At 37.4% G+C, this 23,516-nt stretch overlaps 1 long non-coding RNA gene across 1 annotated transcript; it reads left to right on the forward strand.

Annotated features, from left to right (window-relative positions):
- Positions 1 to 6,540: 6,540 nt before the first annotated feature.
- LOC107771207 (uncharacterized) lies at positions 6,541 to 11,439 on the forward strand. The gene is made up of 3 exons (XR_001644771.2): positions 6,541 to 7,539; positions 8,483 to 8,692; positions 11,036 to 11,439. It is a non-coding gene; the product is annotated as an uncharacterized LOC107771207 (long non-coding RNA).
- The last annotated feature ends 12,077 nt before the right edge of the window (positions 11,440 to 23,516 follow it).

Consider the following 23,516-nt stretch of genomic DNA (forward strand, 5'->3'; position numbering starts at 1 on the left):
CCCTACGAGCATGGAATAGTTGCATCGACAAGTATTTTCAAGACAATGGGTTTTCTCGTTGTCTCCATGAATATGCTCTTTACCTTAAAGTTCATACTAATGGAGATATCTTGCTTGTTTGTCTTTATGTTGATGATCTTATTTTCATGGGTAATAACCAAGTTTGTTTGAAGTTTTTAAGAAAGATATGTCCCGTGAGTTGGAGATGACAGACGTAGGGCCTATGTCATACTACTTGTGCCTATAAGTGAAGCAGATGGAGGATGGAATTTTCATCTCTCAAGTAAGCTATATGAAGGAGATCTTGAAGAAGTTCAATATGCTCGATTGCAATCCCGTGAACACACCGATGGAGAGTGGGACAAAATTGTCCAAGTTTGATGAAGGAGAAAATGTGGATCCCATATTTTTTAAAAGTCTTGTGGGAAGTTTGAGGTACTTTAATTGTAACAGGCCAGATATACTCATTGCAGTTGGAGTAGTAAGCCGCTTTATGAAAGCTCCTACCTCCACCCATTTGAAAGTTACTAGAAGAATTCTTCGTTACCTAAAAGGTACGACTGACTTTGGGCTATTTTATTCTTGTTCTAGTGATTTCAACCTTATGGGATTTTGTGATAGTAATTATGCGGGAGATATTGATGATAGAAAAAGCACAACTAGTTTTGTGTTTTTCTTAGGTGATTCTGTTATTTCTTTGAGTTCAAAGAAACAATCAATTGTTACTCTCTCGACTTGTGAAGCTGAATATGTAGCATCAACATCGTACGCGTCATGCTATTTGGTTGAGAAGATTATTGAAGGAGCTCAATTTATCACAAATTGAAGCTACAGAGATTTGTATTGACAACAAATCCGCATAGGCACTTGCGAAGAATACGGTATATCATGATCGAAGCAAGCATATCGACACAAGGTAACACTTCATTAGATAATGCATTGCCAAAAAGGAAGTCGAGCTCAAATATGTGAAGTCTCATGATCAAGTTGCGGATATCTTTACAAAGCCCTTGAAGTTTGAAGATTTTCACAGATTGAGATCTAGAATTGGAATGAAGAAAAATCAAAATTATGGGAGAGATTTGTGGGACCAGCCCCAAATTAAAAAGAAAGAAAAGATAAGCAAGTTGCCAACGGGGGCGGCTGGAAAAAGGTTGCAAATTGCAACCAAAATAATGTGTGGACGATGCAAATTGCAAAGAACCAATCAACTTGATTGGCTGAGAGGTTGGCAACTTTACCTATAAATAGAGATGCTTCCCTCTCTGTTAAATACACCAAAACAAAGAGAAGCTAAGCAGAAAACAAAGCAGTGAGAGTAATCCACCGATTGTTATCTGTGAAATAAATAGTGAGTGATAGTAATATTGTAGTGAGGTATTTTAAATAAAGAATATTATTTCTTTCAAAATTGTAGTAGTCTTTTGACACTACTAAGTTGTAATTTTAAAGTGGTATTATTGTTCCACTCAGATATTGTATTTACCTCGTTAAAAGAGTTTGTATCGTTGTTACTCTCTTGTGTTATTATTATTTTCCGTAGATATTATTTCTGGGCGGGATTATTATTTTTTCCCAACAAATACAACATCATACGAGCGACGCAATTTTCCCTACCTTATTATAATCAAGCAATATACTAGCAGTTATGCATCAAAGTCTGCAGGTGAATTATATTCTCAATAACTGAAACATATAATGGATATTGAAAATTCATGCTAAATTGTTTTACTTACCACTAATAGTGTCAAAGGCATAAACTTTAAGCACGTCGTTTCCCAAATTCTCTAATTGCTCTTTCTAGATCCGTTTAGCAGAATTCACAAGGGAAGAGGAACATTGATGTAACTCAATTAGCTGCAATGTCATACTATCTGCAAATCCTTGAGGAATCTCATTTAAGAAAAAGCAACTTCTGATAATTATACGCTGCAGGCGTGGGAAATAATCATAAGTGGCTCTCCAATAATGAAGATACAACCACTCAAGGAGCAAGAATTTCTGTTACTTTCCAGACATCTTCTCCAGCATTCTCGCCATCTGCAAAGGCATTCATCTTCAATTTGAGCACCTCAAGTTTGGGCTAAGATGATTAAAGCAAGCTAAGATGATTTACCTGCTTGTATATTTTCAAAATCCTATTAGATAGTTGTACCACACAAAATGCATTTTAAATAAGGCCAATTTTTTTGTTGAGAAGCTGATGAAAAAAATCCCTTAGCAATATATCTCTTTCAGAAAAAAGCTCTTTGTCATTCCCTTTTCCAATATTGGTCTTTGTCGACAATCTTCATCAGAATCACTATTTGTACGATAGCGATGTCACGACCCAAATTTCCACCACAGGCATCGTGATGACACCTAATCTCTAAGATTAGGTAAGTCGGTTTCAATTACATTTTGAAGCCATTTTTTTTATTGAAACTAACAACGAAAATAATTACAATATACAACCTCCCAAGACTGGTAGTCCTGAGTCACGAACTCTAACTGAATACATGGAATGATCACGAGGACCGAATATACAATACTGTTTGATTAGAAATTAACAGTACAATGAAATGAAAAGACTCCAAAGGACTGTGACGGCCAAGCAGCTCTACCTTGAATTCTTACGATCCCGCTTTAACTCTACTCAAGTCCGATATCTCTAATACCTGGCTCTGCACAAAAATGTGCAGAAGTGTAGTATGAGTACACCACGGTCGGTACCCAGTAAGTATCAAGACTAACCTCAATGGAGTAGAGACGAGGTACAGTCAAGATACTCACTAGTCTAATAACTTGTGCATTATAATATACAAAAATACTAGGAAACATATAGCAATAAGGGCAGGATAAAACAACCAGTAGTATACGCAGCAAGACAACAAGAATACCATAAATATCACTCATAAATTAATAAATACATATATGCCCAATTAATTCAAGTTTTTCAAATAAATATCCTTCACATATAATTCTTCTAAATAACTCTCTTTTAAATGTAGTTTTCTCAAATAATTATTTTTCAAATATAATTCTTTCAATAAATCTTTTCAAATATAATTTCCTCAAATAAATATCTTTCAAATACAATTCTTTCATATAATTCTTTTTGAATAAAAATCCTTCCAAATAAATATTTTTGAATATAATCCTTTCAATTAAAAAGTCACTATGTGACACCTCATTTCATAATCGTAAAAAAATTAGGGTCTGAGCCCATTTTCATATTTTTCGTAAACACGGGTCTCAGCCCATTTTTCATATTTCCACGGCACCTCGTGCCCATAATTAAATCATATCACAACTGCACGGACAATTCACGTGCTAATTATCATTATCATTTCATCCCAGCACCTCATGTCCACATTTCATATCACAACTGCACGGACAATTCACGTGCCAATTATCCTTATTATTTACTCACGGTACCTCGTGCCCACATTTCAATTTATAATCCGCCTGGCAATAGCCACAGGCTCTCAATTTCAACATAAATCAGATTGTTATCAATTTACCAACAACAAGACAAATTGCACAAGGTATAAAAGTAAACACAAGAAAATCACAACATCACATGAAAATTATCAACACCACAACGCCACATCATCACATATCGTCCCTGACAATAGCCACCCTTATCGCTCCTATTGCCACCCTTATCACTCCTACATATACCCTTATCGCTCCGCCCAGACAATATCAATAGCCACCATTATCGCTCCTATTGCCACCCTTATCACTCCTACATATACCCTTATCGCTCCGCCCAGACAATATCAATAGCCACCCTTATCGCTCCTATTGCCACCCTTATCACTCCTATAGCCGCCCTTATCGCTCCGCCCAGACAACATTCTAACAAACACAACGGTGAAATGTCACCCTTATATCCACATAATATCAACAGTGAAATGCCACCCTTATCTCCCCAAAATAACAACTCAAACAACACAACAATTTACACGGAAAATTATCACAGCAACATAACAAAAATCAATTCATATCACAATTTGCCCAATGGCCACAACCAAATTTCAAAGCTACAACCAAATCAATTAATTTCACAACAAATAGCCAGAAGCTCCACATAATGTGTACAACACCCAAAAACAATCAATAGAGATAGAAATTACTCAACATAAAGCAAAGTCTTCATTAAAATCAAATTCTCAATAATTATATAAACACCTCTTCTTAAGCTCATTTAATTAATTATTTACAGAGGAAAAATTCATAATTAAATTAAATTTCAATAATTATCAAACCAACAAATTCACGGAATTACATAAATAATCAAGTAACAGTCACATCAAATTGTCATATAACAACAGATTCAACAAGAACAAGGATTTAGGCACGACAATTAGATGATTAAATATATACCAACAATTACCCAATTTACCACACAATATGCTCATGACTTTAACTCAATAAAATTTACACATATAAGCCAAGTACGTACTCGTCACCTCGCGTACATGGCTTTTCACATTTCACAAATGGCACATAAGACTCGATACCTAAGGGGTAATTCTCCCACTCGAGGTAAAGCAAGACACTTACCTTATTGAAGTTATGCCGATATTCCAAAATTGCTTTCTTGCTTGAATTTGATCTCCGGACAGCTCAAATCTATCCAATTCAATTGTATAATTTCATTAAAATTCATCGGAAACAATTCCGGATAATAACACGTCGACTTAAAAATTTATTCCAAAAAGTCAACAAAAGTCAACACGAGGTTGCCTCTCGGAACCCGACATATTTTTCATGAAATTCGAACACCCATTCTGATACGAGTTCAACCATACCAATTTCATCAAATTCCGATACCATTTCGTCCCTCAAATCGTGATTTTTCATTTTGAAAATATTTCTTCAAAAATCACCCTTTTCCTCAACTCAAAACACAATTTAAATGATAAACATAAAGATAGAATCATGGAAATAAATAGATTCTAGGTGAAGAATACTTACCCAATCGATTTGCTTGAAAAACCCACAAGGAATCGCTCAAAACCGAGCTCTACAAGTCAAAATGTGATAAAAATGGCCTAAACCTCGATTTGGAAAACTTATAATCTGCCCAGGTTTGAAACATCGCGAACACGGAGAAAGGCTCGCGTTCGCGAAGAAGGAAGGTAAGGCTGTCCAAAAAAACCCTTCCGAACGCTAGGGAAGGAGTGCGAACGCGAAGAACAAGGGACGGAACCTACGCGAACGCAAGACATTGAACGCGAACGTGAAGAAGAAATATGAGGCGACCATGAAGAGCTTCGCGAACGCGAGTGGCTAATCGCGAACGCGATGGAGGAAAAGGAAAACCTTCGCGATCGCGAATGTGATCATGCGAACGCGAAGAACAATGAATTCCTCCTCCAAAATTACTCTTCGCGAATGCGAAGGAAAGGACGCGAACGCGATTAAGGAAACCAGATGACAGAAAACAGCAGTTCTAAAATAGAAGAAAATGGCCCGTAGCCCATCCGAAACACACCCGAGGCCCCCGGGACCCCGTCTAAACATACCAACAAGTTTCATAACCTATCACGGACACGCTCGAGATTTCAAATCACATCAAATAACGCCGAAAATACAAATCGCACCACGAATCGAACTTATGAACTTCCAAAACGTCCAACTTCTAAAACTCGTGCCGAAACCTATCAAACCAACCCGGAATGACGTCAAATTTTGCAGGCAAGTCCCAAATAATATAACGGAGCTGTTTCAACTCTCGGAATCGCATTCCGACCCCAATATCAAAAAGTTCACTTCCGATCCAAAACTTCAAAAATTTGACTTTTCGCCATTCAAGCGTAAATCAGCTATAAACCTCAAATTCACAGTCTGTACATGCTTCTAAGCCCAAAATCACCCAACGGAGCTAACGGAACCGACAGAACTCCATTCCGGAGTTGTCTTCACACAATTCTGACTACAGTCAAAATCCTAAGACTTAAGCTTCTGTTTTAGGGACTAAGTGTCCTAAATCACTCGGAATCATCCGTAAATCAAACTCGACCACACCCGCGGGGTCATAATACATATTGCGAAGCTGCTCGAGACCTTAAGCCACTGAACGTGGTGCTAATTCTTAAAACGATAAGTCAGGTCATTACAGGCGATTACAAGTGAATATTCAGTAAGTATAAAGTGAAAAGGGTGAGATATTATCAAAGTTAGAAACTCAATATAACGCATAATCACATCCATGAAAAATATTTAACATATCTAACTTACCAAATTTTTTCTTCTTCTTTGGAACAGTTCATGTGCCAGCAATTTGAGTTTAGTCCTCATTTTCCCATTTTGTTCAACTGAAAAATACACAATAATGTACTCTAAATGTAGAAATTTAGAGAATTTGGAGAATTTTTCTTGTGTATTCATTTCTGGTGAATAATGTATATATACATGTATCCTAATAAAATAAAATAAAAATGCTTAAATAAAAGAGAATATACAGGTATGTTAGTGCCTGAAAATATGCCTTAGATTACTCCACTTTGTCTTCTTTGTGGTTGTCCACCACTTCACTTTGTCTTCTTTGTGGCTGTGCACCACTCCACATGTTGCTGTTACTTTGTCCAGATCTTTTAAAGATTATTTAAAGACCTTATTTTATTTGTCTTGCTCTTGTGTACTTTTATGTCTGTTGTTTGAAACTTTGTGTTCATCGACATCACCATATCTCCCTCCATTCTCTTTTCTTCTACAATGATCAGCGACCTCGAAATTGAGAGTTCCAATTTCAACACCCCCCTCAAGTTGGAGGGGAGAGAAGCAACCCCCAACTTGCCAAGTAGATTGTGATGCGGAGAACCATATAAAGGTTTTGTGAACAGATCTGCCAGTTGACACGATGAAGGGACAAACGAGAGTGAAATTAAACCAGAGAGGAATTGTTGCCTAACAAAATGGCAATCAAGTTCGACATGTTTGGTCCTTTCATGAAATATCGAATTCCATGCGATATCAATCGAAGCTTGACTGTCGGAGTGAATTGGAACTGGAAGAGAGGGAGGAGTACCCAGATATGAAAGTAAACGAGTCAACCAAGTGATCTCTGCCATGACTCGTCGCATAGAACGATACTCTGCTTATGCGGAGGAAAGGGATACATAAGATTATTTTTTCGATTTACAGGAAATTGGAGATCCGCATAGTGTGATGAAATATCCACTAATTGATCGGCGAGAGTCTGTGCAAGATCCCCAATCGGCATCGCAGAAAGATAAAAGATCGAGTTTGGGATTAGCAGAGAGAAAAAGTCCCTGACCTGGGTCTGAATGGAGATAACGAACAACTCTGAGTGCAGCTGTGAAATGGGGAATCCTGGGTTGCTGCATGAATTGGCTTAGGTGATGTATTGAAAAAGATAAGTCTGGTCTGGTGTGAGTTAGATAGTTTATTTTCCCAAAAATTCTCCGATATGTAGTCGGATCCTTCAACAACTCACCCGATTCTGCATTCTATTTGTAGGAAGGATCTAGAGGCAATGATACCAGTGGCATATGATCACAATTGTACTTGGCCTGAAGATCCAAGGTAAACTTTCTTTGGCTCACTATCACTCCTTGTTTTTCTCTAAATATTTTCGGTCCCAGAAAATAATGTAAGTCTCCTAGATCTTTGACTTTGAACTCGAAATCTAAAAAACACTTTAATTGAGATAATTCTTCTGGATTGTTGCATGTTAGGATAATATCATCCACGTAGACTGCAATAATAGAAATAAAACCATTTGATTTTTTAAAAACCAATGAATAGTCGTTCATGAATGAAATAAATCCTTCGGAGTTCAAGGCTGTTGTAAGCCTTGCATACCACTGTCGGGATGCCTGCCTCAAACCATATAATGATTTTTTGAGTCGGCACACATGATTAGGACTTGGGGCAGGTAGTCCTACCAGAAATTTCATGTACACTTCTTCTTCCAATTCACCATGAAAGAATGCATTGTTCACATCTAGTTGTGATATTTTCCAGCCCTTTTTGACTGTTACTGTTAAAATGCATCTGATTGTGGTCATTTTAACCACGGGACTGAAAGTTTCATTAAAATCAATCCCTTCTCTTTGAATGTCTCCTCTAATGACTAATCATGCCTTTAATCTTTCAATGTTGCCATATGATTTGTGTTTTACCTCATATACACATTTATAAGGTAAAGCTTTTCTTCCTTCTGGTAAGTTAACAACTTCCCAAGTTTGATTATCAATCAGAGCCTATATCTCAGAATCCATTGCTTGTTTCCACCCTGGGTGTAAGGATGCTTGAGAAAAGATTATAGGCTCAGTCATGCTAGAAATACAGTTTAAAACTTTTTGATTTATAGTTGATAATGCAGGAAAATAATAGGTTGATGGATTGGCAGGTTGGCTAAAACAGGAATTAGTTAGATTAGTTAAGAAGACAGAATTACATACATAGTCTTTCAAGTATACTGGTTGATTATGAGGTCTTTCTAATCTTCTCAAAATGATTTCAGGGTCCTGTTGTCTGATTTTCTCAGATGGTGAATCAGGAGGAGATGAATGATTAAAAGTTAAAGGTGAAGATTCATATGAGATGGGAGAATCCAAATTCACAGTTTTTAATGAGAATCAGAGGTGATCATATCTGAGATCTGATGGATGACAAATTCTTCATCAACTGGAGATCCTTGGCTGGAAAAGAAAGGTGAAGACAAATTGTCAAGGTGAGAATGATCTTGAGAATGGGTAAATAGCTTTATTAAAATGTACATTTCTTGAAACTATCATCTTCCTGTTATTTAATTCCGACAACTTAAACCCTTTCTTGCCATAAGGGTATCCCATAAAGACACATGCATTAGCTCTAGGTTTAAACTTTCCTCTATTGTGTGAATTTGTTGAAACATAACATACACCCAAAACTTCTCAAAAACAAATAAAATGGGACTTTTCCAAAAAGAACTTCATATGGTGTTTTGTTTCTCAGTATTCTGGATGGGTATCTGTTGATCAAGAAAGCTGCAGTTAATGCACACTCTCCCCAAAATGATATAGGAACCTTGGACTGGTGCAATAGAGCTCTAGACACCTCCAATAGATGCCTATGTTTCCTCTCCACAACTCCATTTTATTGTGGAGTATGTACACATGATGTTTGATGAATAATTCCTTTAGAGGCAAAGAAGGCAGAAGACTCTGCACTTCCTCCTAACTCCAGTGCATTATCCGACCTAATTACTTTTACCTTAGTATTGAACTGTCTTTAAACCAGAGCCAAGAAACACTTTAGCAGATATAAGGCATTGTTTTTAGCCTTTGGGAGATAAATCCATGTCCCTCTGCTATAATCCTCAACTATGGTTAAGAAGTATCTATGCCCATCATGAGTAGATACTTTGTAGGGGCCCCAAGTATCAATGTGTATTAATTCAAAAATATTTTTAGAACTGATTTCACTGGATGAAAATGGTAATCTTGACTGTCTTGCCAATGGACAAATATTGCAAGTAGAATCAAAATGAAAAGGAGACATAGATTTTGAACAAACATTCTTCATTGCTGAAAATGGAATGTGCCCTAATTTAAGGTGACACAGCCTTACATCAGTAGCATTTCTTACAGGAATTTTAAAAGAACTAAAAACTGAAAGACAACTAGGTTGTTTTTGACTACATAAAGAAGCCATAGTGGCTGAACTAAACTTCTTAGGATTCTGAATAAAAAACTCTAATAGATAAAGTCTTGTCCTAGCTTCACCAAATTCCAGAGGCCTCTTCATTGAAGGGGCCTGTAATAAACATCCAATAGAAGAGAATATGAGCAGACATCTTAATTGTTAACATAATCTTTGAACTAAAATAAGATTAAATCTGAAACTAGGAACAAAAAGAACATTCTTTAGAGTGACGTTAGAGTTGAGAATGACACTTCCATCTTGAGTTACCTTAATCCTATAAGAATTTGGAAGATTGACAAAAATAGGCGAGATTAGAGATTTTTGTTCTAAAATTATTTTTGAATGAAAGCACATGTGCTCTGTTGCCCCTGTATCTAATATCCAAGTCCTCTTTTTGAAATGAACAATTCTGTAAGTAGAATTATTAAAGGAATTATCAGCACAATTTGCTACATTTGCTGATGCCTCTTGAACTGATCCACTTGGCTGATTTGCATTTATATTTTGAAGTAACTACATGAGTTGTGAATACTGCTCTTGAGTGATTGGTTGTCCCCTGCATCCTACATCAAGGGTGTTGGATCCATGTCCCTGTTCTTTTTCTGTTGAGAATACTGCATTGCTCCTTGCATTTCCTTGAAATTTCTTACCCTTAGTAAACTTGAAATCATTTGGAAATCCAACTATCCTGTAACACTTATCAACTGTGTGTCCATAGTTTCCAGCTCTTTGATTGAAAACCAGGTTGTTCTTTCTTCCTTTTGCCTCATAGTTTCCAGCTCTTTGATTGAAAGTGTTCTGATTCCCAGCCAAGAAAGATGCAGATTCTCCAGGAAATTTTGAGCTTACATACACCTCTCTTTGTTTTTCATCTTGCATTAAGAGTGCATATGCATGATTCATACTCGTAAGAGGAGACATCATTAGGATCTTTCTCTTAACAGCAGCATATGTATCATTTAAACCCATCAAAAAACTTAATCAGTATCTCATCTTGAAGAGATTTGGTCATTTTTGTCTTTCCACCACACTGACATGCACAAGAACAATTCATACTTGTGTTCAGTGCATCAAGCTCATCCAATAGTCCTTTCAACTTTGTGAAGTAACCAGCTATGCCATTTGATCCTTGCACTAAGTCACTTAACTTATTCTGCAAATGATAGAGCTTCGCTCCATTGGATTGTCCAAATATGTCCTCAAGCTCTTTCCACAAATCCCTGGTTGTTTTTGAATAAATAACATTGTCAGCTATCTCCTTGAACAATGAGTTAAGCAGCCATGATATCACCATGTCATTGCATCTGGTCCATAGTTTGAAATCAGCAGAGTCTACATCTGGTGCTTTGTGAGTTCCATCAATAAATCCTACTTTGTTTTTTGCCGACAGGGCTATTAAGATAGATCTTCTCCAGCCTCCATAACCTTTTCCGTTGAAGGATAAGTTCACCAGGTTCATCCCTGGTGAATCTGAAGCATGAAGAAAAAAAAGGTGACTGTGATCTGGTCCAACATCTGTTGTATTGACAGTGCTTGAAGTTGTTCCAGAGGTGACCTCAGATGTTCTAGTCATCCTTTGAGTTTTAGATGAATGCTGTGCAAATCAATGAAGAAAAGAATTAATTAGAGATTAGGATCTCAAAGCTGCTTCTAATACCATGTAGGAATTTAGAGAATTTGGAGAATTTTTCTTGTGTATTCATTTCTGGTGAATAATGTATATATACATGTATCCTAATAAAATAAAATAAAAATGCTTAAATACAGTATTTATGTCTGTTGTTTGAAACTTTATGTTCATCGACATCACCATATCTACCTTTATTCTCTTTTCTTCGACAATGATTAGGGAGCTCGAAATTGAGAGTTCCACTTTCAACACTAAAATACATGTGCTATTGTTACGATCGAGAAAAGCCATTGTAACGACCCGATCATTCGTTCTGAGAGTTATAGCCCAATTTCCCCCATTTCTGCTTCTTATTATGTTGTTCAGCTGTGTTGAGTTATATCGACTTGGTAGGTTTGGGTTTGGAGTAGTTTTTAGAGTGAAATGAACACTTAGTCTCTTATTTAGAAAGCCAAGTTAGAAAAAGTTAACCTGAATTTGACTTATGAGTAAACGAATTCGGATTTGGATTTTTATGATTCGGTTAGCTTCGTTGGGTGATTTTATACTTATGAGTGTGCCCGGAATATAATTTGGAGGCCCGTGGTAGAATTAGGCTTGAATTAGCAAAAATTAGAAATTTGGCGATTTTGGTCAGCAGTGAAAAATTAGGTATCTGGGTCGGAATGGAATTCCGGAAGTTGAAATAGGTTCATAGTGTCATTTGGGACGTGTGTGTGCAAAATTTGAGGTTATTCGGACGTTGTTTGATCGGTTTCGGCGTCATTGGCGAATTTTGGAAGTTTAGAAGTTCTTAGGCTTGAATCTGAGGTTGATTCAGTGTTTTGGTGTTATTTTGGGTGTTCCGAAGGTTCGACTAAGTTCAGGTAGTGATATATGACTTGTGAAAATTATTAGTTGAGGTCCCGAGGGGCTCGGGTGAGTTTCGGATAGGTTTGGGCTGCGTTGTGCTCGTTTTTCTTATGTTTTAACGTCGTTTCTTCCAGCATAAATGGTACCACATTAAGAAACTGAGCTCCGATTTCTGTTTTGATTGAAGAATTAGATCTGTATCGTAATTACGGAGCCATAGCAAAAAGAATCATCAAATTTGGGCATCGTATGAGGAATTTATGGTCATTTTATTAAAAATATTAGGTTGCCAGATTTTTCAACCTAATTACGCAATTGCCACTGAGTTCGTAATTAAAAATCTGCACTATTTGCAAATATTGAAACCAACATATCGCATTTATTATAAGGTAAAATTGAGTGGTTGAAAAACCTAACTTGACTAGAATTTCACAAGGAATCCATTGAAGTAAAAAAAAAAGCGAGTTTCAGGATCGTTTGGCATGAGAAATGAGGCAGAATAGCTGACAGAAAAATATATAAAACGAGAGTTTGTTCATTCAATCATATTTTGAGTTGGGGAGCACAGATTTGGGCGATTTTGGGGGCAATTTTCACCATAAAGATTGGGGTAAGTGTTCTCTACTCAGTGTTGTTTATATTTCATGAATCCATCTTCGTTTTTGGGATTTGATTGATGATTACAAAGTAAAATTGAGGGAGTTAGAGTTTGTGTTTTGGAGAGTTTAAGTAAGGATTTGAGGGACCAAATATAGTCCGATTTTGATGAATTTTATATGGTTAGACTCGGGAGAGGACGAGGTTTATGATTCTGCCATTTTTGACTGATTTCAAGATGTGGGCCGGGTTTTGGCCGATTTCGGATTTTTGGCATATTTATGTAGTTTTTATTGTGGAATTCGATTCTTTAGACTATGTTGATAGTAGTATTCTGATTTTTGGTTAGATTCGGAGCTTTTGGAGACCGAGTCTAGAGACGAGGGCATTCCAGAGTAAGATTTTACGTTGTTAAGGTAAGTAACAGTTTTAACTCTGGCTTTGAGGGTATAAACCCGGAGAATTTGATATCGTGTGACTGTTTGGAGGTGATACCGCGCGTGGGTGTATACCTCGAGGGATTGAGACTTGGTCCGTCACGTGAGGCCTCATGGACATCATCTGTGTTTATGTAGTTACTTGTTGTTGAACTTGTCTGCCTTCATGTTAAGTATCATGCTTAGGCTTTATTCATGCTCACATTAATTATACTCAGTCATAAAAATTATTGTACATGTTTACCTCAATCTCTATTATTTGCTAATATGCTGTGATAACTTGATGTGGGTCGTGTCCCCTTATTTGTTGATGATGGTGAGGCTAGTGAGGTACATGATTGAGTGAGGCCGAGGGCCTGGTTGTGAGGATATTAATACCATAGCGCGTGAGTTGTCCACGTAGCACGTGAGTTGACCGTGCGGGTCTAGATATTGATACCATAGCGCGTGAGTTGTCCGCGTAGCACGTGAGTTGACTGTATGGATCCAGGTATTGATATGATGGCACGTGAGTTGTCCGTGCTTAGCGCTTGGGCTTTGGGAGCCCCTCTGGAGTCTGTACACACCCCCAGTGAGCGCAGAGTGTTGAGCATTGAGTGGTGAGTGCGAGTGTTGAGTGATGGAGTGACATTGCTGTGAGGTTGCATTTACTTTTTCTGTTGCTGCATTTACCTGTTAATTTTCCTTGTAGTCTTACTGATTTATGCAATTACCTTTCTAATCCTATTTGTACTTAATTGTGGAAATAATAATTGGATTATTCTGCTTAGCTCGTCACTACTGCTTAGTTCCTTAGTTATTTCTGTTACTACTGAGTCGGTTGTACTCATACTACACCCTGCACTTTATATGTAGATCCAGGTGAGTTAGAAGGCGGCGATCGTTGAGTTCAGACCGGCTATCTTTGGAGACTGCAAGGTAGTTGTTAGCGTCCGCAGGACCTTGTTACTCCTCTTGTCATTTCTTCTTTTGGACAGTTAGACAGTTTATATATCTTAGTTCATAGTTTTAGATGCTCATGACTTAGTGATACCCCGATGTTTGAGGCTCGTTTCCGTATTTTCTATATTATATTTAGAGTTGATTTAGTTTATGAGAAATTCAAATGTTGGTATTGTTTTATTAAATTCTTATAATCGATTTAGTAGTAATATTTTGGGAAATAGGCTTGCCTTGTAACACGATAGGCGCCATCACGACCATGGTTAGATTTTGGGTCGTGACAAGTTGGTATCAGAGCCTAGATTACATACGTCTCATGAGTCATAAGCGGGTTTAGTAGAGTCTTGCAGATCGGTACGGAGACGTCTGTACTTATCTTCGAGAGGCTGCAGAACCTTTAGGAAAATTTCACATTCTTGAATTCTTTTAGTGCGATATTGATTTAGCTTGAAGTGTAACTCTTTGAATTCCTTCCACGCATTTGTATGCGCACATGAGCGCTCGGTATCAGTTGTGCATCAACGACTTGTGATTCCCTGGATGAGGTGCGAGATGTGATTTCTGTGTGTTGATGTTGGGCCAGTCTGGAGGACTTGAGGCCGGGGGTGACTGTAGCTTGAGCACTGAGGTGTTGATTATGTGAGCACGTGCTTTTGGATTTATATGTTCGATAGTGTCTCTATTAGTGGAAGTGATGGCTGGATGGCTACGTGATGAGTATGATGTGTCTACGAGCTTAGTTCATATAATTTGAATGTGACGAGAATGATTTGCTTGAGGTGTAGAAAAACTATTTGGTGCTTGATTTCCATCTTGATTTGATGTATAAGTTATGGGTGTGTTGAAGGATCTCTTCGTGTTGTTTAGTTAGGGAGTGAAGTAGATTTCATGTCGTGATATGAGTTCAGACTCCATGTATGTTTTGTTTTCAGACTCGTTCGAGGACGAACATTTGTTTAAGAGGGGGAGGATGTAACGACCCGGTCGTTCGTTCTGAGAGTTATAGCCCCGTTTCCCCCATTTCTGCTTCTTATTGTGTTGTTCAGCTGTGTTCAGTTATATCGAGTTGGTAGGTTTGGGTTTGGAGTAGTTTTTGAAGTGAAATGAACACTTAGTCTCTTATTTAGAAAGCCAAGTTAGAAAAAGTCAACCGGAAGTTGATTTATGAGTAAACGAATTCGGATTTGGATTTTTATGATTCGGTTAGCTTCGTTGGGTGATTTTAGACTTGGGAGTGTGTCCGAAATGTAATTTGGAGGTCCGTGGTAGAATTAGACTTGAATTGGCAAAAATTAAAAATTTGGCGATTTTGGTCAGCAGTGGAAAATTAGGTATCGGGGTCGGAATAGAATTTCAGAAGTTGGAATAAGTTCATAGTGTCATTTGGGACGTGTGTGCAAAATTTGAGCTTATTCGGACGTGGTTTGATAGGTTTCGGCGTCGTTGGCGAATTTTGGAAGTTTAGAAGTTCTTAGGCTTGAATCCGAGGTTGATTCGGTGTTTTGGTATTATTTTGGGTGTTCCAAAGGTTCGACTAAGTTCGGGTAGTGATATATGACTTGTGGAAATTATTGAGGTCCCGAGGGGCTCGGGTGAGTTTCGGATAGATTTGGGCTGCGTTGTGCTCGTTTTTCTTATGTTTCGACGTCGTTTCTTCCAGCATAAATGGTACCACATTAAGCAAATGAGCTCCGATTTCTGTTTTGATTGAAGAATTAGATCTGTATCGTAATTACGGAGCCATAGCAAAAACAATCGTCGAATTTGGGCATCGTATGAGGAATTTATGGTCATTTTACTAAAAATATTGGGTTGCGAGATTTTTCAAACTAATTACGCAATTGCCACTGAATTCGTAATTAAACATCTACACTATTTGCAAATATTGAAACCAACATATCGCATTTATTATAAGGTCAAATTGAGTGATTCAAAAGCCTAACTTGACTAGAATTTCACAAGGAATCCATTGAAGACATCAAAAGCGAGTTTCGGGATCGGTAGGCATGAGAAACGATGCAGAATAGCTGGCAGAAAAATATATAAAACGAGGGTTTGTTCATTCGGTCATATTTTGAGTTGGGGAGCTCAGATTTGGGCGATTTTAGGGGCGATTTTCACCATAAGGATTGGGGTAAGTATTCTCTACTCCGTTTCGGTTATATTTCATGAATCCATCTTCGTTTTTGGGATTTGATTGATGATTTTAAAGTGAAATTGAGGGAGTTAGGGTTTGAGTTTTGGAGAGTTTAAGTGAGGATTTGAGGGACCAAACGGAGTCCGATTTTGATGAATTTTATATTGTTAGACTCGGGAGAGGACGAGGTTTATTATTCTGCTATTTTTGACTGATTTTGAGACATGGGCCCGGGGGCCGGGTTTTGGCCGGTTTCGGATTTTTGGCATATTCATGTAGTTTTTATTGTGGAATTTGATTTTTTAGACTATGTTGATAGTAGTATTCTGATTTTTTGTTAGATTCGGAGCTTTTGGAGACCAAGTCTAGAGACGAGGGCATCCTGGAGTAGGATTTTACGCTGTTAAGGTAAGTAACAGTTTTAACTTTGGCTTTGAGGGTATAAACCCGGAGAATTTGATATCGTGTGACTGTTTGGAGGTGATACCCACGCTAGGTGATGGGCGTGTGGGTGTATACCTCGAGGGATTGAGACTTGCTCCGTCCCGTGAGGCCTCATGACCATCATCTGTGTTTACGTAATTACTTGTTGTTGAACTTGTCTGCCTTCATGTTAGGGATCATGCTTAGGCTTTATTCATGCTCACATTAATTATACTCAGTCATAGAAATTATTATACATGTTTACCCCAGTCTCTATTATTTGCTAATATGCTGTGATACTTGATGTGGGTTGTGTCCCCTTATTTGTTGATGATGGTGAGGCTAGTGAGGTACATGATTGAGTGAAGCCGAGGGCCTGGTTGTGAGGATATTAATACCATAGCGTGTGAATTGTCCGTGTAGCATGTGAGTTGACTGTGCGGGTCCAGGTATTGATACCATAGCGCGTGAGTTATCTGCGTAGCACGTGAGTTGACCGTGCGAATCCAGGTATTGATATGATGGCACGTGAGTTGTCCGTGCTTAGCGCTTGGGCTTTGGGAGCCCCTCCGGAATCTGTACACACCCCCAGTGAGTGCAGAGTGTTGAGCGTTGAGTGTTGAGTGCGAGTGCTGAGTGATGGAGGGACATGGCTGTGAGGTTGCATTTACTTTTATTGTTGCTGCATTTACCTGTTAATTTTCCTTGTAGTCTTACTGATTTATGAAATTACCTGTCTACTCCTGTTTGTACTTAATTGTGGAAATAATAATTGGATTATTATGCTTAGCTCGTCACTACTTCTCAGTTCCTTAGTTATTTCTTTTACTATTGAGTCGGTTGTACTCATACTACACCCTGCACTTTATGTGCACCAGGTGATTTAGAAGGCGGCGATCGTTGAGTTCAGGCTGGCTATCTTTGGAGACTGCAAGGTAGTTGTTAGCGTCCGCAGGACCTTGTTACTCTTCTTGTCATTTCTTCTTTTGGACAGCTAGACAGTTTATATATCTTAGTTCATAGTTTTAGATGCTCATGACTTAGTGACATCCCGATGTTTGGGGCTCGTTTTCGTATTTTCTATATTATATTTAGAGTTGATTTAGTTTATGAGAAATTCAAATGTTGATATTGTTTTATTAAATTCTTATAATCGATTTAGTAGTAATATTTTGGGAAATAGGCTTGCATTGTAACACGATAGGCGCCATCACGATCATGGTTAGATTTTGGATTGTGACAGCCATTGAAAAGGAATATATATTATAAATAAAACAAGTTCGACAGAATTATTATATACGATATGTAGTGATTGTTGCGTACACCCTTTCACAGAACCTATATAAAAAGGCCCTAACATGACAATCACATGTAACACAATCAGCAAGTGAATTCCCATCTAATGATTTAACACATGAAATCCAAATTTTTCTTTACTTACCTCTAATTGTGTAAACTTAAAGGCTTGTTATTCCCTAAACTCTGCAATGTTAGTGTTGAGTCCCACATCGACATTGCAGGGATGTGTGGTCTCCTTATAAGTACTTGACCAATCGTCACCTCTTGAGCTAGCTTTTGGGGTTGAGTTAGGCCCAAGGTCCATTTAACATGGTATCAGAGCAGGACCCATCCTGATTTTCTGATGTTGGGCCCCTATAATTGTCCACGCTCCAGATGTCCAGTCCTGGGCGTGAGAAGGGGTGTTAAGTCCCACATCGACATTGAAGGGGATGGGTGGTCTCCTTATATGGACTTGGGCAATCCTCACCTCTTGAGCTAGCTTTTGGGGTTGAGTTAGGCCCAAGGTCCATTTAACAGTTAGTCAATCTGTATTACTATAATAAATAACGAAATAGTAATCTTTCTGAAACAGAAACAGAATGTCGAAATAATAACTAAAAATATAATTTCGAAATAAATCGAGCCCACTGAATGCACAGTGTGTCCTTAAGGATAGTATTCCCCTCAAGTACCCGAGATGCTAGAATATTATTCTCCCAGGATAGAACGATTTAATTTATCGGTGTATTGGTACCAAAAACCACGGTGTCAACGAATCACTCAATGGTAGTAAATCACACTGGAATAGATTTGTGCAGAAGCAGAAGAAGTCTTGAAGTTCAGAAAATTCGTAAGGAAAAATCTGAGGAATCAAACAAATTTATAGCCAATGGAAGTACTGTTTCTAAAAGTTTATAACCCTTCAGAACAACCACTTAAAAACGGGAGGGAAATTTTGAATACAAATTAGGGAAAAAAGTGAATCGGGTGGCGCGCGGATCCGGTTCGAGTTAGATATTTGGCTAATTTAATTAATATTTATTAAATAATTAAAAAAAATTGTCTAAAAAGATTAATCAATCAATCATTGACCAAATCCGAATCTGAATCCGAAGTCGAAGCTGAGCCGAGCGAGCGACGACGGCGGCGCGATACTTACTTACTTTCCAACTCACTTAACACCAAGAGAAGTGCTTTATCAATATAAGCACACTCACCTTTCTCTCCACCACCAATGAGGGACACTTGCTCTTTCCAAAGCAAAAGGGAGCTCACTTTTCCTCCACTTTGTTTCCCTCAATTTCCCATTCACCAATCTTTAATCCCAACAATCCCCCACTTTAATGGAGAATATCTATAAGACAAAGGAATGCACGGACGAGTGTGTGATTTATATGTAAGGATTAATTGCATCTGGATAAGTATGTTTCCATTTGAACTTTCCGTAGTGAACTTATATTGGATATACTCGGTCAATCAGTAGATTTGATATCTTTGAACCGTCGAGCTTTGTTGTATACCTAGACAAAATAAGTCACACAATCAACCCTTAACCATCTATGGTCCTCACGGTTGTGTTCGTTTCAGCTATGAACACCGCCTGGTTTCATGAGTGCTTAGAGAATGGGCCTTTACTTTCATTCCTCTTGAAGCGACTTACATTTCACACTCACATAGGTGATTTCTAAACGTGTAATCCTATAAACACACTATCTGGACATATCCTGCCAGACTTAGAAAATCATTAAAAAACTTTAAGCTTTATTGACTCATCAAAAAGCCTTAATGCTTTACCTTGATTTCTGAACATTGTCTTCATCACGAGAATGGGTTGAGTTATTTGACAATGTTGAACTATCATTCATAACTTTGTTTGATCTCTTTGAACCTAGCTCTTGGGATCTCCGGTCTGCTAGGTAGAGTTACCGCCATGATGACTTGTCCTAGGCCTTAACCCCATCCCCTTCGATGATCTTTCAACTGCCTCTCTAGATAGGCCTTTTGGAAGTGGATCCGACATGTTATCTCTTGACTTTACGTAGTCAATCGTGATACCACTACTAGAGAGTAGTTTTCTAACGGTATTGTGTCTCCGTCGTATATGACGAGATTTTCCGTTATACATAACACTCCCTGCCCTGCCTATTGCCGCTTGACTATCACAATGTATACATATAGGTGCTAAAGGTTTGGGCCAAAATGGAATATCTTTCAAGAAAATTCGGAGCCATTCAGTTTCTTCACCGGCCTTATCTAAAGCTATGAATTCATATTCCATTGTAGAACGGGCGATGCACGTTTGTTTGGATGATTTCCAAGACACTGCTCCACCCCCAATTATGAAAACATATACTCGTGGATTTAATTTCAGATAATCCGGTGATCCAATTTGCATCACTATATCCCTCGATCATTGAGGGATATTTGTTATAATGCAGAGCATAATCTTGGGTATGTTTCAGATACCCCAAAACTCATTTCATTGCCATCTAATGTATTTGATTGGGATACCCCAAAACTCTTTTGAAGTGCATAACTCACGTCAATTGGAGTCTTGGCAATCTTGAAATCCAAATACTTGAACTTGTCAAGTACTTTTATAGCCAATGGAAGTACTGTTTCGGAAAGTTTACAACCCTTCAGAACAGTCACTTAAAAACGAGAGGGAAATTTAAATAAAAATCTCGATCTTTGACCGAAGCCGAAACCGAGCGAGCGACGACGGCGACGGCGCGAGGCTTACTTACTTTCCAACCCATTTAACACCAAGAGAAGTGTTTTCTCAATATAAGCACATTCACTTTTCTTTTCACCACCAATGAGGGATACTTGTTCTTTCCAAAGCAAAAGGGAGCTCACTTTCCCTCCACTTTTCTTCCCTCATGACATATATTGAACACTCTTTGTCGAGAAATATTTTTCACTTTTTTCAAATTTGAACACTCTTGAAAATATTTCTGGCATGAGCCTTCAATTAGAGCACCTCGAGTTTGGGCAAGTTGCTAATGATCGTCATGTCATCCCATAGTAGAAAAGTTTTGCCAAGTGTCAGCTTCTTGAGATTTGTTGGGAAAGAACCCAGACATGGAAGCCTAAGATGCAAACCAGCACATGAAGGCCAATATAATGCAATATTTAGTGCTTCAAGCTCATGTAAACACATTAGATTATCTAGGCAGTATAATATTCATCAACATCGCCAGAAATTCCCAATTCTTTCACTTTTTTAATCCCTTGAAAATAGTTTTGGACCGTATTAATTAGATATGTGTTAATTGTACCCAAAATAATTAAGTAAATGTTTTCAGAAAATGTATTCTCCGGCGATCCTGAGCTGCTACCTCCGATACTCTGTCTCCTTTTCTTCAATTTTTGTTTCCTTAAAAATTCCATGCTCCTTAAAAAATCAAATCAGATAATTACCGAGTTTGATCGGAAAATCTCTCCGGCGATTCCAGTTACCTCAATGACAATGAGAGCTTTGACAGCGCCAATGACCGAGAAGATTTAAGAATAAGTTGAAGGAAGTTTTTTCAAAACGGTCATTCTTTGCAATGAGTGGTTGGCCGTGGGGTTATTTTGGTGAGGAAAAGCTAAAGAATAAATTTTCAATTAAAAAAAATAAATTGGCTCTTCACGCGCTCAAGAGAAGTATTGTCCACATATAATAATAATAATATGACATGTTAGCGTATTTATTGATGTTCCAGTATCTAATAGGAACATGTCTCTTGTTAAAATAAAAAATTAAGACAACTTTGTATGTGCCTTATATTTATATCTATATTTATATTTTAGTGAAATGTTATTAATCTTTTTCACCCTTTAAAAATATATTTCATATTTAATAATTTATTATTTAATTAGTTTTCCTATAATTTATGAGTTTGAAATCAATTAAAATTATGACTATTAAATCTTTTTATTTAAACTGTCTTGGAAGTCTTAATATCTAAGACTTAAATCATTTAATATTTTTCAAAGGGCTACAACGTTAATGTTTTAAGTTTTCCCAAATTCCTTATAGATTATCACGAAATCCTGATGGAAGATAGACTTTTCATAAACTTAGTCGATTTTATCGAATCTTATGCATCTCACTCTCCGTCTTGATTCCAAAACAACTATTTTCACCCATAATCATCCCGATAGGACTTCACTTGTCTAAAATATTAAATTAATAACCATTTAACACATTTACACCTAATCCGAATTTACGGAGTGTTACATACCAAGTGAATGATTTACAGCTTGCAAAATGTTATTCTTCCTCTGCTTGATGAGCACTTTCTGGACAGAATCGATGTCTTTTGTAACTCTAGAATCACTGATAATTGAATGATGGCAAAATACATAAGTGAACTATGGACTAAATCCCTTTACACACTTTTTGCGGATTAAAATTACCTTACACACTTAACCTTTCTAAAGTGTAGCTAAGACACACCTCTTTGTCTACGTGGCCATCGCGTGATTTACAAACAAAATAAGGGGTCTGAACAATATAAACCTGTATATTTGGTGTTTTATATGGACAGTTCAAATCTAATAAAATTTATCCAACTGTGAAAATTGATTTTTTTCCCTTTTTCAGCTTCTTTATTTTATTTTATTTTTTCTAAAGTAGCTCACCCACCTGCCCACCACTAGACTCTTCTAAAGCTCTCTACCTTCCAGGTTAAACCAAAAAAGTTGCAGAGCTAAATCGATTTTGTCATTAACCGAATTGGAAGTGAACACAATATTACAAGCCTAGATATTGAGGGATTTGGACCCGATACAAAGACAATTCCTCTTGCGAGGTCGGAACTGTAAATTGAAAGCGGTGAATACAGAGAAAATTCCTCCTGCCATGGCCAACACTTAAAAGCACCATCATTTTTTACTTTTCCTTTATTTTCTTCCGCCAGCAAAGCACCAGGCTGAATAAAAAGATTGTTTCTTGAACTCATGAAAGGGTGTTATTTTTTTGCATTTTCAACTTGAAATGGATTCTAAAGTTGCAGATTTTGATTTTGGTAAATAGAAATTTCAAAAGTTGATAAGTTTGGGTGCTTCAATTGTATGGATACGAAGGTAGTTGATTCATTTGAATATTTTTTCCTGGTATGTATTTGCCATGACTGTTGGAGTTTAGAGAAGGAATGAAGTCGACGGCAGTGGGGGCTTTGAAGTCTGAAGAAGATGAGAGACGTGGGGGAGGGAGGTTTGTTTTCTTTTTTTCTTTCTTTCTTTTTTTTCTTTTAAAAATATTATCAATTGGGGTGTAAATTTAGTATTTTTTTTTGAGTGGGGACACATGTCACAACCTTATTGGTGCTTGATATCACACATATTTTAAAAATCTGTTCAAGAAAAAAGTGGTGTCTTAGCTACACTTTAGAAAGGTTAAGTGTATAAGATAATTCTTGTCCGTAAAAAAATCGTACAAGGGATTTGGTCCATAAATCAGAGGGTAACTTATGTATTTTGCCTTGAATGAATCGTAACTTATAATATTTGGAAAGGGAGAAATATACTCTTGTATTATCAAAAATAATTTAAATATATCCTCCATTTCACTATCCAATCA

Source organism: Nicotiana tabacum, chromosome 15 (assembly GCF_000715075.1).
Source record: "Nicotiana tabacum cultivar K326 chromosome 15, ASM71507v2, whole genome shotgun sequence".
NCBI lineage: Eukaryota > Viridiplantae > Streptophyta > Magnoliopsida > Solanales > Solanaceae > Nicotiana > Nicotiana tabacum.